General features: G+C 40.7%; 1 protein-coding gene and 1 long non-coding RNA gene across 12 annotated transcripts in view; one reads left to right on the forward strand and one right to left on the reverse strand.

Annotated features, from left to right (window-relative positions):
- Positions 1-321: 321 nt before the first annotated feature.
- LOC147376160 (uncharacterized) overlaps positions 322-15,250 on the forward strand; it is a 70,568-nt gene continuing 55,639 nt past the window's right edge. For 4 of the 5 annotated variants that reach the window (XR_015160799.1, XR_015160796.1, XR_015160798.1 and 1 more), the window contains exons 1-3: positions 322-458; positions 583-690; positions 5,522-5,743. This is a non-coding gene — a long non-coding RNA (uncharacterized LOC147376160). The remainder of the gene's footprint in view (positions 459-582; positions 691-5,521; positions 5,744-15,250) is intronic. The other variant, XR_015160797.1, reaches the window with a different exon arrangement.
- VTCN1 (V-set domain containing T cell activation inhibitor 1) overlaps positions 12,143-15,250 on the reverse strand; it is a 71,027-nt gene continuing 67,919 nt past the window's right edge. For 4 of the 7 annotated variants that reach the window (XM_086392086.1, XM_086392091.1, XM_086392088.1 and 1 more), the window contains one exon: positions 12,143-13,961. The gene's annotated coding sequence lies outside the window, so the exon portion shown is untranslated. The remainder of the gene's footprint in view (positions 13,962-15,250) is intronic. The other 3 variants (XM_086392087.1, XM_086392092.1, XM_086392089.1) reach the window with 1 other exon arrangement.

The raw sequence follows: 15,250 nt of genomic DNA on the forward strand, positions 1-15,250 counted from the left end.
GAGATATTTGTTTTATATAATTCCATTTAAAAGGAAAAAGAAACAAAAAATAAAGCCTTGATGTTTTATTTAGCTTGCAGCTTTACTGCTGATAACAGTATAATTTCAGATTGACATTTATAAATATTAAGTATAGCTCCCAGGTGCCTGTTATTACCCTTGTAAAACTCTTGGTGAAATGTACCTGACAATCCCAGGAGAAACAGATTGGCTGTTCCTCTTAGCAAGGGGTTGAGGGTGGGTTGGGGAGATACCAATATAGGAAGCAAGGGTATTGTTTTTCAGAAGTTTGGAGGTTGGGGAGAGGTACAGATTCATGAATGATAGTAATCATTTTTCCTTACATTTGTATCATTTTTTTATAGTTTACACTTATTCTTCATCAAAGTCCTGTGAAGTAGATATTATCAACTCCATTTTAAGGATGCTGCTAATAAAAGCCAGAATATGTTATGAAGGTAAGAGAGTCTTTTTTTTTTTTTCCTACACTTTAGGTATTTCCTCCAAATCTGAGGTCCACCAGTTTTAAATCTGTAGCACCTTACCAAATTCTGCACTTTTCTTTTGTATAATAATGTGTAGGTACAACTCAGGATGCAACTTCACTCTTCAGCAGCAGGACCTACTCTCTAATGAATGATGTACTCCACACTGACAATTTCTCAAGTGAAGTGCATGAGTTTAAGTCAGGTCAGTTGCTTTTCTAATATGTCAAATCTTGTTATATGTAATCCTATATATTTACCCAAGACGAAGGCTATGATTGTAGCTGTGTGGACAAAGACTGGAAGGGCATGCACAAACATGGTAATCATTAGGGTGGTGGATTTAGAAGTAATTTTTTCTCTATATAAGTTAAAAATCGTATATAATTTTTAGAGTAAGTACATACCCAAGTTTTTTTCAAATTAATTAAGGAAAGCTAATAGTCATCCACTTTGAATCTTATTAGATACTTAGCTAATTTAACTCAGTCTTTGTCTTTCCACCTCCCATCAAGAAATTTCCCACCCTCTCCTCTCAGTAGCATGATAGTACTCTGTCAGATTCAGAGTCATTGGCTCAAACCACAGCATCGTGCCACATTGATCTATAAAGATTTGTTTCTCTATTTTATGACCTTGTCATTCCTCTTGAGAATCAGGCCTAATGAATTCTTGCTTTTCCCCTCCTGAAGCAAATTACTTTCTTCCAAAGAGGTCAATCTTGAATTTCTGCTATGCCTCAAAGGGGCATGGATCAAAAATTAAAATGAAACTGGGAGCAGGAAAATTAGTTTAGAGGCTGGGTAATTGTTCACTTGAGAGAAGATGCTGAATTAGGAACCATAAGAATGAAGAGGAAGTAGATGGATTATAGAAGCATTTTGACAGACCGATTAATTAGGATGTGTTAGGGATCAAAGAAGACTCTCAGACCTCTAGCTTGGATGACTTATGTAGATACTACAACTCACAAAAATGAGTTTGTTTTGGATATGTTTAAAATGAGATAACTTTGGATGGAGGTGCTCAGTCAGTATTTGGAAACATGTCTGTGTCAGGAGAAGGGGATAAAAACTGGAGATAAAAATTTGAGAATTATCAGATTTCTTTTTTTTTTGTAACTACCAAAAATGCATGTGGTCTTTCAGTTAAAGTGACCCTCTTCCTTTGGTTCAAATTACCATCTGCTCCATAATATATATTTGAGACATTTTTACTATTTTCATACTGTTAATGAAAGAATTCTGGACCATCATTTGCCCAGGGAGCAAATTGAGTACCTGAAACAGAGAGGAAGGTCAAAGGGAAAGAATTGATCATTTAGTGAACTCAGAAACTGTCTGTGCTCTGCATATAACAGACTGTGAGTGGTCTTCAAATGACAAAAGAGAATTTTCATGGCCCTTTCTGGCAGTGTAACTTCAGAGGATTATTTCGGTTTTGTTTTTGTTTTGAATCACAGCTTGGGTCCTAATGTGAATCTGAGCAGAGACCTATAGGCCTCTTCTTTCCACCTGGTAGAGAGCTGGCTCAGTTGGCACACCTATGTGAAAGCTCTTAAACAAAATTGGTCGTGCTTTGTGCTGCCATTTCAACTGACCAATGGTTCAATGGCATGTATATGTACCGTATATGTATATGTGTAAATAAGGCTGAGTGCCAAAGAATTGATGCTTTTGAACTGGAGAAGACTCTTGAGAGTCCCTCTGACAGCACGGAGATCCAACCAATCTTAAAGGAAATCAATCAACCCTGAATATTCATTGGAAGGACTGATGCTGAAGCTGAAGCTCCAGTACTTTGGCCACATTATGCAAAGAGACAGCTCATTGGAAAAGACCCTGATGCTGGGAAAGATTGAGGGCAAGAGGAGAAGGGGACGACAGAGGATGAGATGGTTGGATGGCATCAGCAACTCAATGGACATGAGTTTGAGCAAACTCCGGGAGATAGTGAAGGATGGGGAAGCCTGGTGTGCCACAGTCCACTGGGTCACAAAGAGTTGGGCATGACTTAGTGACTGAACAGCAACAGCATATGTACTGGAGGGTTGCCTGACCTGCTTTACAGTAGCTGGTAGATAGGTTTCCTTAACTGAGCAGGACACATCTCTGGAGGGCCCTGGAAGCCCTTGACAGGAGAATAACCTAGTACAAGTTTCTGAGCTCTGGGGGGCACCCTTTCTAACAAGGCCATTTCCTCAGTTGGGATCTTCCATAGCATCATAGTTCCCTGCTCTTTCTTTTCCTGCAAACATGTAGAGCATTACTGTATAGAAGAGTCACTCTCTACTGTAACGAGAATGGGTGGCTACTCTCTACTTGAACGCATGGCCTGATGAGTCTGGTGCAGCTATACCCAGCCTAAGCATTCCATCCAAACGAGCTCAGAGGATTGCTCTGCTCTTTCATATTTGCTTGGAAGTTTTTTTCCCCAAATAAGCTTTCTTTTTTTAATTTGAAAATTAAAACACATTTTAAAGATTACTTTCAATTTACAGTTATTACAAAATATTGGCTGTATTCCTCATGTTGCACAGTGTATCCTGTGCCTATCTTACACCCAGTTGTTTGTGCCTCCCACTTCCCCACACAGATATTGCCCCTCCCCACCTCCCCTCTGCACTAGTGCCCACCAGTACCCACTGCTTTGTTCATTGTATCTCTACTGCTTTTTTGTTATATCCACTATTTTGTTATTTTTTTAGATTCTGTATATAAGTGATATATAATTATACAGCCTTTCCATCTTTCTTTAAGTTGTCTTTCTCCAGCTTATTTCTCTTCGCATAATGTCCTCTAAGTCCATCCATGCTGTTACAAATGGCAAACTTTCATCCTTTTTTATGACTGAGTAGCATTTTGTTGTGTGCACACACACACACATAAACACACGTATCACATCCTCTTTATCCATTCACCTGTTGATGAACACTTAGATTGCATCTATATCTTGGTTATTACAAATAATGCTGCTATGAACGTTGTGGTGCATGTGTCTGTTCAAATTAGTGTTTTTGTTTTTGGGGTACATGCCTAAGAGCGGAATTGCTAGATCATATGGTATTTCTATTTGTCATTTTTTTGTGAAACTTCTTACTGTTTTCCACAGTGGCTACACCAGTTTACCTTCCCACCAACAGTGTACTAAGGGTTCTCTTTTCTCCACATCCTCATCAACATTTGTTATTTGTGTTCTTTTTGCTGATAGCCATTCTGACAGGTGTGAGGTAATATCTCACTGTAGTTTTAACTTGCAGTTCCCTCATGATTAGTGATGTTGAGCATCTTCTCCTGTGCTTGTGGGTCATCTGCATTTCCCCTTTAGAAAAATGTCTGTTCTTCTAAAATTGAAATGTAGTTGATTTACAATGTTGTGTTGGTTTTTGCTATACAGAAAAGTGATTCAGTTATACATATATACATATTCTTTTTTGTATTTTCCATTATGATTTATTACAGGATATTGAATGTAGTACCTTGTTGTCTGTTGTACAGATAGTAGTTCGTATCTGCTAATCCCAAGCTCCTAATTTGTCCCTCTCCCTTCTCTCCCGTCTCCCCTTTGGCCGCCTTGACTTTGCTTGCTATGCCTGGGAGTCTGCTTTTGTTCCAGTAACCGAGTCCACTTGTGTCACATTCTAGATTCCAGGTGTAAGTGATCTCATACGGCGTTCGTCTTCCCCTTTCTGATTTCACTTAATATGATAATCTCTAGTCTGTCCCCCTTGTGGCAAATTCTTCTGCCCGTTTTTTAACTGGGTTGTTTGTTTTTCTTGACGTTGAGTTGTTGGATATCCATCCCATATTGGTCACATCACTTGTAAATATTTGCTCCCATTCAGTGGGTTGTCTTCATTTTTGTCGATGGTTTCCTTTGATGTGCAAAAGGGTTTTAGTTTAATTACGTACCATTTATTTATTTTTGCTTTTGTTTCCTTTAGCAAAGTGAAAAGTGAAGTCGCTCAGTCCTGTCAGACTCTTTGTAACCCCATGAACTGTAGCCTATCAGGCTCCTCCGTCCATGGAATTTTCCAGGCAAGAGTACTGGAGTGGGGTGCCATTTCCTTCTCCAGGGGATCTTCTGGACCCAGGGAGCTTCCCAACCCAAAAAGATCTTGCTGTGATTTATGTCAAAAAGTGTTCTGCCTCTGTTTTCCTCTAGGCATTTTATAACATCCGGTCTTACACTCAGGTCTTTAATTTGAGTTTATTTTTGTATATGGTGTCAGATATATCCTCTTTTATATTTACATTATGTAGCACTAGGGTTAGTGTCCCTTTTGCATGATTTTGACCAACACACAGATGTTTTACTCTACAAGGACTGCAAAAAGGATTTTAGTGAGAAGGACAGAAAAAAGAAAAAAAGCTGTTTTCTATTTTGAGAGCCCCAGGACAAAAAAGATTGTAATCTACCGCTAGCCCAAAGACAGCCTTAGTACTTGGCAATTTAGTTTAGTCACATGGAGCCAAAACTGCTCCTGTCACTCAGTTCTACTTGTTTGAAGATTGGATCCACACTGGTTTTATTTTTCATCTTTTCATGCTCTCTGGTCTTTTGTGACATTTAAAATAGTAACCTGTGGTTTGAGAAGGCCATTAGTCAATTCAGTTCCTATAACAGCATCCACCTGCTGAGCCATTGTGCTCTAGTCTTCAAGTGTCCTCTGACCTGGTTTGAAGCAGTAGCTATTTGGACAAGGCTTTCTCTTGTGTCCCAACTGTTCAAATATTAAATATCTATTCTTGGTCAAATAAGGGGAAAACAGCTAAGTTGGTCATATCTTTTCCTGTTATGGTTGCTTTGACATTCATTTGCCCTTTCCAACACATATTTAATACTTAATAATAACTAATTTTATTAATTATTTCTTATATGTTAGTGTTATGGACTGAATTGTGTTCTCCTGAATTCCTCTGTTGAGGTCCTAGCCCGCAGTACCTCAGAATGTGACTGTATTTGGAGATAGGGCCTTTAAAGACGTGATTAAGGTTAAGTGGGATAATATGGGTGGACCCTAATCCAATTTGCAGGTGTCCTTATAAGAAGAGGAGCAGACATCAGAGATGTGTGTCCACAGACAAGAGGCCATGTAAGGATGCACTGAAGAGGTGGCCATCTGCAAGCCAAGGAGAGGAGCCTTAAGATGACCCAAACCCACTGACTCTTGGATCTTGGATTTCTAGCACCCACAGCTAAAAGAAAGTAAATTTACTTTCTTGAGCCACTCACAGCCATCTCCAGGGAATAGCTGGGTAAATGTATTTACAAATAACTATTCTTTTTTCCTTTCCTTTATATACTGGTTGACATTGTAGGCCTCAAACGTTATCAAAAATTCAGAAATAGATATAAATATACATATAAGAACATGCAATAGAGTAAAATATTATAAAAATTCAGTGGGGGTAAGGATGAATTAATGAGTAGTTTTGGAGAATCACTTGAAAAAACAATAGTTAACTCCCTTACCTCACAGATTATACTAAAAATTAGCTTCAGATGAAATAAAGATTTAAATGTTAAACATGGAATATTAAAATATAAGGATGATCATTTTTATATCATCTAGGGGTGCTGAAGGCATGTAAGCATAAGTACTAAAAGAAGAAACAAAAATGGAAAACCTGATAGATTTGATTATATATAAGCAGTATGTTTGGTCCTGGCAGAGTGGACAGGACCATCTGTGTTTCCATGCTCAACATTTGTGAACTCAAGGAAATATTTATAACAATTAAACCTATTCTTCAGGTATTTTTGAGGCCCAACAACACAGGACACATAAACCGGTCTCAAGAGACGTTTTGGATCATCTGGTAAAGACTGCACCTCAGCAGGTTACAGCCATCTTCTGAAGTCTTAGAGATCGTCCCCAAGGGACTTTTGGGAGCACATCAAGGTGAAGTTAGAGTGAGTTAGGAGGAGGCTTGAAATTTCACTGCCAGCCCCTTTGTGAATTAGGGAAGGGCTGTGGTGGAAAATGCCCAAGTGTAATTGAGGAAGCACTGAATCTCTTCCAGGGAGAGGGTCCATCTTCCTTACAGATGGCTGCAGATCTTCATGAGCAGTGAAGCTGAAAGCTCCAATGAGTCCTCATAGTTTAATACATATAATAACATGATAGCCAATATTTATATAACATATACAGGCAGATTCTTTACCAGCTGAGCCACAAGGGAAGCCCAAGAATACTGGAGTGGGTAGCCTACTGCTTCCCCAGCAGATCTTCCTGACTCAGGAATTGAACTGGGGTCTCCTGCATTGCAGGCGGATTCTTTACCAACTGAGCTATCAGGGAAGCCCCTCACACACACAATATTAGACTTTTTATAGCACTTTTACAAATGCCCATGCTTTTTCAGAAATAGTATGGTTGTGATGAGAGATTTGAGTTTGAATGCTTTTTCAATCTGTTGTCTGTATAATCTTTGGTAAGTTACTTAACCTCTCAGGACCTGTTTTCTCCTCTGAAAAATGGTGACGGCGCTTGGGTCAAGGTGATACCAATCTTATAAGGACTGAAGAGACAAATACCTAGTATGATGTTTGAGACATAAGAGGCACTCCATTTCTTTCCTTCTCTAAAGATTGTAATTTGTGTCAGGGGATCTCATATTTCTACAATAGTAACGATTATAAAGGTAACATTCTCTTCAAATATAGCTCATGTTACACAGTGATTCTTAATTCCAACAATGAGGGTGGAGGTGGTGACTTATGTATGAGGTGGTGACTTATGTGTTATTAAAAAGCACCCCCATATCCTCAGTGAGAATCCTTGGTCTACTTTGATACCCCGAGGATCTCTTACTACTTTGATATTTTTTGTTTGGTATTTTTACTCAGCATTATTTCAGTGAAGTGAGGATTTGCCTTCATAGGAAGATAATACCTTAAGCAAATGAAAAAGTAGTTGAGAAATTCCTTTTCATGTGTAGCTAGATGCCAGGGAGCATTTTTTTCTTGGCGTGGGGGTGCATGGGGAGTTTTGATGAAAAGAATGGTAAAAAGACAGAGTACTCAGAGCCTAGAGGAGAGGTGATTGGGCTGTATGGGAGAAAATGGATTAAAGGGAAGATTAGTGGAACTGAAGACAATTGCTATTTTTCTCATGGATCCACATTTAGCAGGCTGTGACTTGGCTTCTTCTGGGGCCACCTGCTGGCTGTTAATAGAAACTGCTATCTTTATGCTGTAAACTTGTCACGTTTCCAGTCTCATCTACCCTTGTTATGAGACCTGGCCCCACCACTTGAGTCATATAGGGCTATCTGAGCCAACTCATCAAAGTCATATTAAGTACCATAAGGTCCTGGAATTTTATCTGTGAAAACCTAATAGTTCTTCTCTGCTAAGTCGTTTCAGTCGTGTCCAACTCTGTGCGACCCTGTAGACGGCAGCCCACCAGGTTCCTGCGTTCATGGGATTCTCTAGGCAAGAGTACTGGAGTGGGTTGCCATTGCCTTCTCCAATGCATTAAAGTGATAAGTGAAAGTGAAGTTGCTCCATCATGCTCGACTCTTAGCGACCCCACGGACTGCAGCCCACCAGGCTCCTCCGCCCATGGGATTCTCCAGGCAAGAGTACTGGAGTGGGTTGCCATTGCCTTCTCCATCTTATGATACATAAATAGTTACAAATAAATTTTGGCAGCTGCAAATATGGAAGGCAAAGAGACGGGAAATGGTTACAGTTTGCTGTGACCCACTCACAGGATAGATGAACCGAGTATTACTTTTGTTTAAAGAGTGTGATACGGACCAAGATATCCATAAAGTTCTTATTTGAAGTAGTGTTTAGAATTTTGGGTTCAGTTCAGTTCAGTCGCTCAGTTGTGTCCAACTCTTTGCAGCCCCTGAACTGCACCACCCTGTCCTTGTCCGTCACCAACTCCCGGAGCTTACTCAAACTCATGTCCATTGAGTCGGTGATGCCATCCAACCATCTCATCCTCTGTTGTTCCTTCTCCTCCTACCTGCAATCTTTCCTGTCATCAGGGTCTTTTCAAATGAGGCAGTTCTTCACATCAGGTGGCCAAAGTATTGGAGTTTCAGCTTCAGCATCAGTCCTTCCAATGAATATTCAGGACTTATTTCCTTTAGGATTGACTGGTTTGATCTCCGTGCAGTCCAAGGGACTCTCAAGCATCTTCTCCAACACTGCAGTTCAAAAGCATCAATTCTTTGGCATTCAGCTTTCTTTATAGTCCAACTCTCACATCCATAAATGACTACTGGAAAAACCAAAGCTTTGACTAGATGGACCTTTGTTGGCAAAGTAATGTCTCTGCTTTTTAATATGCTATCTAGAAAATCCCATGGACGGAGGAGCCTGGTAGGCTGCAGTCCATGGGATCGCTAAGAGTCGGACACGACTGAGTGACTTCACTTTCACTTTTCACTTTCATACATTGGAGAAGGAAATGGCAACCCACTCAGTGTTCCTGCCTGGAGAATCCCAGGGATTGGGGAGCCTGGTGGGCTGCCGTCTATGGAGTTGCACAGAGTTGGACATGACTGAAGCAACTTAGCAGCAGCAGCAGGTTGGTCATAACTTTTCTTCCAAGGAGCAAACGTCTTTTAATTTCATGGCTGCAGTCACCATCTTCAGTGATTTTGGAGCCCCCCCAAAATAAAGTCTTTCACTGTTTCCATTGTTTCCCCATCTAATTGCCATGAAATGATGGGGCCAGAGCCATGATCTTAGTTTTTTTTCACGCTCCTCTTTCAGTTTCATCAAGAGGCTCTTTAGTTCTTCTTCACTTTCTGCCATAAGGGTGGTGTCATCTGCATATCTGAGGTTATTGATATTTTTCCCAGCAATCTTGATTCCAGCTTGTGCTTCATCCACCGCAGCATTTCTCAATTTCTCATGATGTACTCTGCATATAAGTTGAAAAAGCAGGGTGACAATATACAGCCTTGATGTACTCCTTTCACTACTTGGAACCAGTCTGTGGTTTCATGTCCAGTTCTAACTGTTGCTTCTTGACCTGCATACAGATTTCTCAGGAGGCAGGTCAGGTGGTCTGGTATTCCCATCTCTTTCAGAATTTTCCACAGTTTGTTATGGTCCACACAGTCAAAGGCTTTGGCATAGTCAATAAAGTAGAAGTAGATGTTTTTCTGGAACTCTCTCGCTTTTTCGATGATCCAGAGGATGTTGGCAATTTGATCTCTGGTTCCTCTGCCTTTTCTAAAACCAGATTGAACATCTGGAAGCTCATGGTTCATGTACTGTTGAAGCCTGGCTTGGAGGATTTTGAGCATTCCTTTGCTAGCGTATGAGATGAGTGCAATTGTGCAGTAGTTTGAGCATTCTTTGGCATTGCCTTTCTTTGGGATTGAAATGAAAACTGACCCTTTCCAGTCCTGTGGCCACTGTTGAGTTTTCCAAATTTGCTGACATATTGAGTGCAGCACTTTCACAACATCATCTTTTAGGATTTGAAATAGCTCAATTGGAACTCGTCACTTCCACTAGCTTTGTTCATAAGGGATCTTAAAATTGAAAATGCTAAGGATACTTCTTAGGCCAGACAGTTAGATTTGAACTGAAGAGATAAGATAATGCTGCAGGTCAAATTATGATTTTGAGAAGAGATAGGCATATCATTATCTGGGGAACCATGCCCTTCATAGACACAGAGGCTCCTCGAGCGACAACTCCAGACCCCCACCCCTTCTAAGTGCTGACTTAACCTCTTTGGCCTCTTTGGCAGGTGCTATCAGTAAATAAGGCTTCCTAGGAGTGTCTCGGAGAAGGCAATGGCACCCCACTCCAGTACTCTTGCCTGGAGAATCCCATGGACAGAGGAGCCTGGAAGGCTGCAGTCCATGGGGTCGCTGAGGGTCAGACACGACTGAGCGACTTCACTTTCACTTTTCACTTTCCTGCATTGGAGAAAGAAATGGCAACCCTCTCCAGTGTTCTTGCCTGGGGAATCCCAGGGACGGGGGAGCCTGGTAGGCTGCTGTCTATGGGGTCATACAGAGTTGGACATGACTGAAGTGACTTAGCAGCAGCAGCAGCAGGAGTGTCTGCTTGATCCATTCCTAAGAGCAAACTTCCAAGGACTACCTAGGCCCCATCCTTATTTTGTCATCATCTTCATAGTGTCCAAGTACTCAGCAATGAAAAACAATAAACAAAACAATGTGTGATTTTGTGTTAAGCTGCATTTGTAGACAGAAGAGAAGAGTGAAATCATAGTGCAGAGGACCACTCAGAGATAGCCTAAATAAAAGTTTTGCTTGAGGGAGGTAGAATTTAAGGAAAGATAAAACAGAGCATTTCTCAGGTTCTGTTTTTGTGACTGTTAGTTTTTACTCATGGCTTGCATACTGAAACTCCTGGATGATTGATGTCAAAAAAGAAATAAGACAAGGTTAGAAGGAGAAAGGCGCTCGGGCATATATTGGGACAGTATGAATTAGAGCAGCCAATTGGCTGTTAGGAGACTTATCAGCTGAAGGGAGATTAGGAATTACAAATTTCATTAATAGAAGCCTTGTTATGCAGTAATGACCCCCTGCATATCCCATCCCCCAATTAACAATGAAGAGATTGTAGTCAGTATACACTTACAACAAATCTGGGTATAGCTGGTAGCCAGTACTTCTCCTCAAAGTTTGACTTGTTCCCTCAAATTGTTATACTTCAGAAATATTCTAGCTTTGGCATCCAGAGTTGAGCTTCCTTAGATGCGGTGTACATCGTGTTCTCGCCTTTGTGCTTCATGTAATATGATGCATCTGTTGTCTAATGCATCTGCACACAACACTGTGTACTCAGAGACAAGGCCAAAGAAACAACATGGGTTGGGAGTGGTTGTGCTTTCACAGTTTTCTCTCTGAGTTTCAAAGTGAAAGTCGCTCAGTCATGTCCGACTCTTTGCGACCCCATGGACTATATAGTCTATAGAATTCTCCAGGCCAGAATACTGGAGTGGGTAGCCTTTCCCTTCTCCAGGGGATCTTCCCAATCCAGGGATCAAACCCAGGTCTCCCGCATTGCAGGCAGATTCTTTACCAGAAGACCTTTGAGAACAAGCTGGGAATGCAGCAGAGGTATTTCAAAGTCCCCTGGGAATTTGCCCTTTGGAAATTAAAATTTTTTTTACTATTTTACTCCTCCACCAACTACTAGTATGATTTTGGGCAAATTATACAGCCTGAGGATAGCTAATTACCCACACTTTACCCTGGGCCTCTGGATCTTCATCTGAAAAGTGGAAGGACTAGGAAAGAGGATTCTGAAGTCCTTCCACCTCCTAAGATTTGAGAATTTAATAATTCCTGAGTAGTAAAAATCAGATTTTTTTTGATCCTAGGGTAATGGGTTTGTGCACTGATATGTATTGTCCCTCAAATGGGAGATTTGCCTCACGCCTAGTGTATGTTCCCAGGTGGAGACTTGGCAGGCTGGTAAAGCCGAATGTAGTTTCCTTAAGAAAACTAGAAACTAGACCAAGCCACCTTGCGCATGTTCATAGGCTCCTATCATTTCCACTCATTCATTTATTCATTCATTCAACAAACATTTATTGAAGGTCTGCTATGTGCTAAGTACTAATATTTAGAACCTGATCTATGGCTTTTTATCCATTTTCCCTGAAACTCATGTTCTTTGACAAAATAGGCAGACAGCAGCATAGGAAATGTATATTTAATCCTTCTCTTGAATGGTCAGAACTCTAAAGTCAAGTTTTCTATAACAAAATGTAATATAAGCACAAATGTAATAGGAGCCAGGGAAGACAGTAGGCACCATGTGAAAAATACAGGGAGGGAGTTAGAAATAAAACATCTTTTCTATCAGGGCTTCAGTTCTCAGGGCCTCATTTCAAAGGTTCATTGCCCTTGCTTTTGGAAGTCTCTGCTTCAAGGAAGTTACATGTTTTTGTTGCCTTAATTTGAATTTTGACGAGGCAGAGTCCTGAGATCTAAATTCAGAGTGAGAGAACTTAGGATGAAATTCAGGCAGCTCTCTCACCGGACTTGGTTTGTAGAGTAGGAAAAAAAGAAAAGGCAAGTGGAAGCTCCAACCAGCTGAGGGTAATCCCATCAGGAATTCCTGGTTGCCTGAAACTGAGTTCTGGCGCTCTCTGCTGAGGCAGCAGCCAGAGAGACAGAAGCTAATGCCTAATTTTAGGAAGCAAACAGGTTTGTTTGCTCCCCTCTTTTCTAGATGCTTTTCTACTCTACATCAGAGTTTCTTAATCTCAGCACCACTGACTTCTGGGGCTGGATAATTCTTTGTTGTAGATGGATAGCCTGTACGTTGCAGGATGTCGAGCAGCGGCCTGGGTTCTGTCCACTAGATGCCAGCAGCACCCCCAAGTTGGGACCACAAAATTGTCTCCAAAATGTCTCCAGGGGTGGCACAGAATCACCTGTTTGAGTCCCACCGCTCTAGATGCTGGTGAAAACTGAGGTGATCACTGTCTGATCAGGATATAAAGAAGAAGCCTCAAAGCTTGTGATGACATAATATCACACATGGTCAAGATGAGAGGTCCTTTCCCTGGACCATTCAAGGATAAGCATCATCTGAGAAGTAAAATAGCATTAGTTTGTTTTAAAAATAAGATGCTGACATAGTTTAGAAAAATCAGTGTCATCCAACTACATTTTTTATGTTAAAATTATGATCATTTTCTACATTTTTTTCTTGGCATTTGTCAGGTGGGAGGAGATGCCAGGGCACTTTTGCATTTTAATGAAAAGTGAATCATTTGACCCATCATTAAAATGTGTGTGTGCATGCTTAGTCACTCAGTCGTGTCCAACTCTTTGCAACCCCATGGACTGTAGCCCTCCAGGTTCCTCTGTCCATGGGATTCTCCAGGCAAGAATACTACAGTGGGTTGCCATTTCCTTCTCCACAGGATCTTCCCAACCCAGGGATCATACCTGGTCTCCTACACTGCAGGCAGATTCTTTACAGTCTGAGCCACCAGGGAAGCCACTAAAATGCAGCCACCTCTAAACTATGAAGTGGCAGCACATTATCAACCTCTAACTGAATCTACTACAGTTTAATTTCTGGATTATAAAACATGGATATAGTGCAATCAGAACTTTCTAGAAACTTCCTCAGAGCAACATCACAGCAATATAGCTTAAGATTCAGAGACAAAAGAGATGCAATATCCCATTATCTCACTCCTTGTGTGGGAATGGGGAGGTCCCTGGGATATGGGGATACACTTGTCCCACATGCATTTTACTTGGTAGTATTAATACACTTCTCTGGTTCAGATGAATTATTTCTCAACTTTTAATATATGTCTTTGAAGATAAATTTATCTTGTTCATATTGAAGTCTTCTGTGGGTTGCTTTTGGCTTCTTTTTGCTTCTTGATCGTATTTGTTCACTCCTGAGTTCTAGATGTGAATTCATTTCCCCCCAGAAATATAAAACTAGGTCATATCTTGTGGTGAAATAGTTCTGCAGATTCCTGGGATTCTGGAAATAATAGCAATAAGATACCATTACAGCCATTCAGCAAACACTTATCAAACACTGAGTCTCCCTTCCACTGTATGAGTATATTTATTGTTCAGAAATGGATTTGTTTTTCTGTATTTTTATGATATTCTATTGAGGCCACATGTGTCATGGGTCACTAGAGGCAAGGAGATGACTTGAGTCTCCCCTTAAGAAAGGGGATCATCCTCACAGCAAACAGGAACTGAGAGAGGAGCTATGGGCAAGCTCCTAGATGGAAGTAGAAAGATGACTTCTATCTGAGTTCTCAAACAAGGAATGTGTGTGACCTAAAGTGTCATGATCAGTTATAATCTGTATCTCAAGTAATGATCTCTTCATTTATTAAAAAAAAAATGATTTAAGGTTATCCCCTATAGTTCTAGAGAGAAAAAAATGAAGCTGTAGCTAACCAGGTGACAGTATATAACTCTTTGCATACTGCATATGAACATATTTTCATGTATGTCTTATTTTATTTAAAAAAAAAGATTGCAAATCACTGCTATAAAGGAATACAAGATAAAGATGAATAGGCTATACTTTATAGGTCAGATTATCTAGTTGTAGTATATTAAAGCTCAATTACAGTGTTATGAGAATCAAGGAAAGAAGAAAGGGTTCCTTCTAATGAGATCCTCAAAGGATAATTTCCTCAGAGGAACCTCCCTCCAGTGACAACCACGGAGTTTGGAAATGATGGAAATTGGTAGGTTTCCTTACAAAAAAATCTCTTCTGTACATTGCACCGTAGTGTTTGGAGAATAAGAGAAAAAATGAAAAGCAGGCCAAGAGATCCCCAGCCAAGATGGTGGAGTAAAAAGGCCCTGAGCTCATCTTTCATGGGCACACCAAATCACAGCCATTTGCAGAACAGCCATTAATGAAAAAGACTGGAATCTACCAGAAAAGATCTACAACTAAAGATGTAAAGAAGGAACTACAATGAACAGGTAGGAGAGGCAGACTCATGATGTACAAGTCCCCTACTCCAAGGTGCGTGACCCACAAACTGGAGGATAATTACCTTGCAGAGGTACTCCCCAAAGAGTGAGAGATCTGAGCTCCACATCAGGCTCCCCAGCCCAGGGGTCCTGCACCAGGAAGATAAGTCTCCAGAACACGTGGCTTTGAAGGCCAGCGGGGCTTACTTTTAGGAGAGCAAAAGAGCTGGGGAAGAAAGACTTCACTGTTAAAGGGTGCACATAAAATCTCACATGCTCTGGAACCCAGGCAGAAGCAGTAATCTGATATGAGCCTGGGTCAGA

The sequence above is a fragment of the Bos grunniens genome, chromosome 3, assembly GCF_055505025.1.
Source record: "Bos grunniens cultivar Pamir isolate PY7600 chromosome 3, Bosgru_T2T1.0, whole genome shotgun sequence".
Taxonomy (NCBI): domain Eukaryota; kingdom Metazoa; phylum Chordata; class Mammalia; order Artiodactyla; family Bovidae; genus Bos; species Bos grunniens.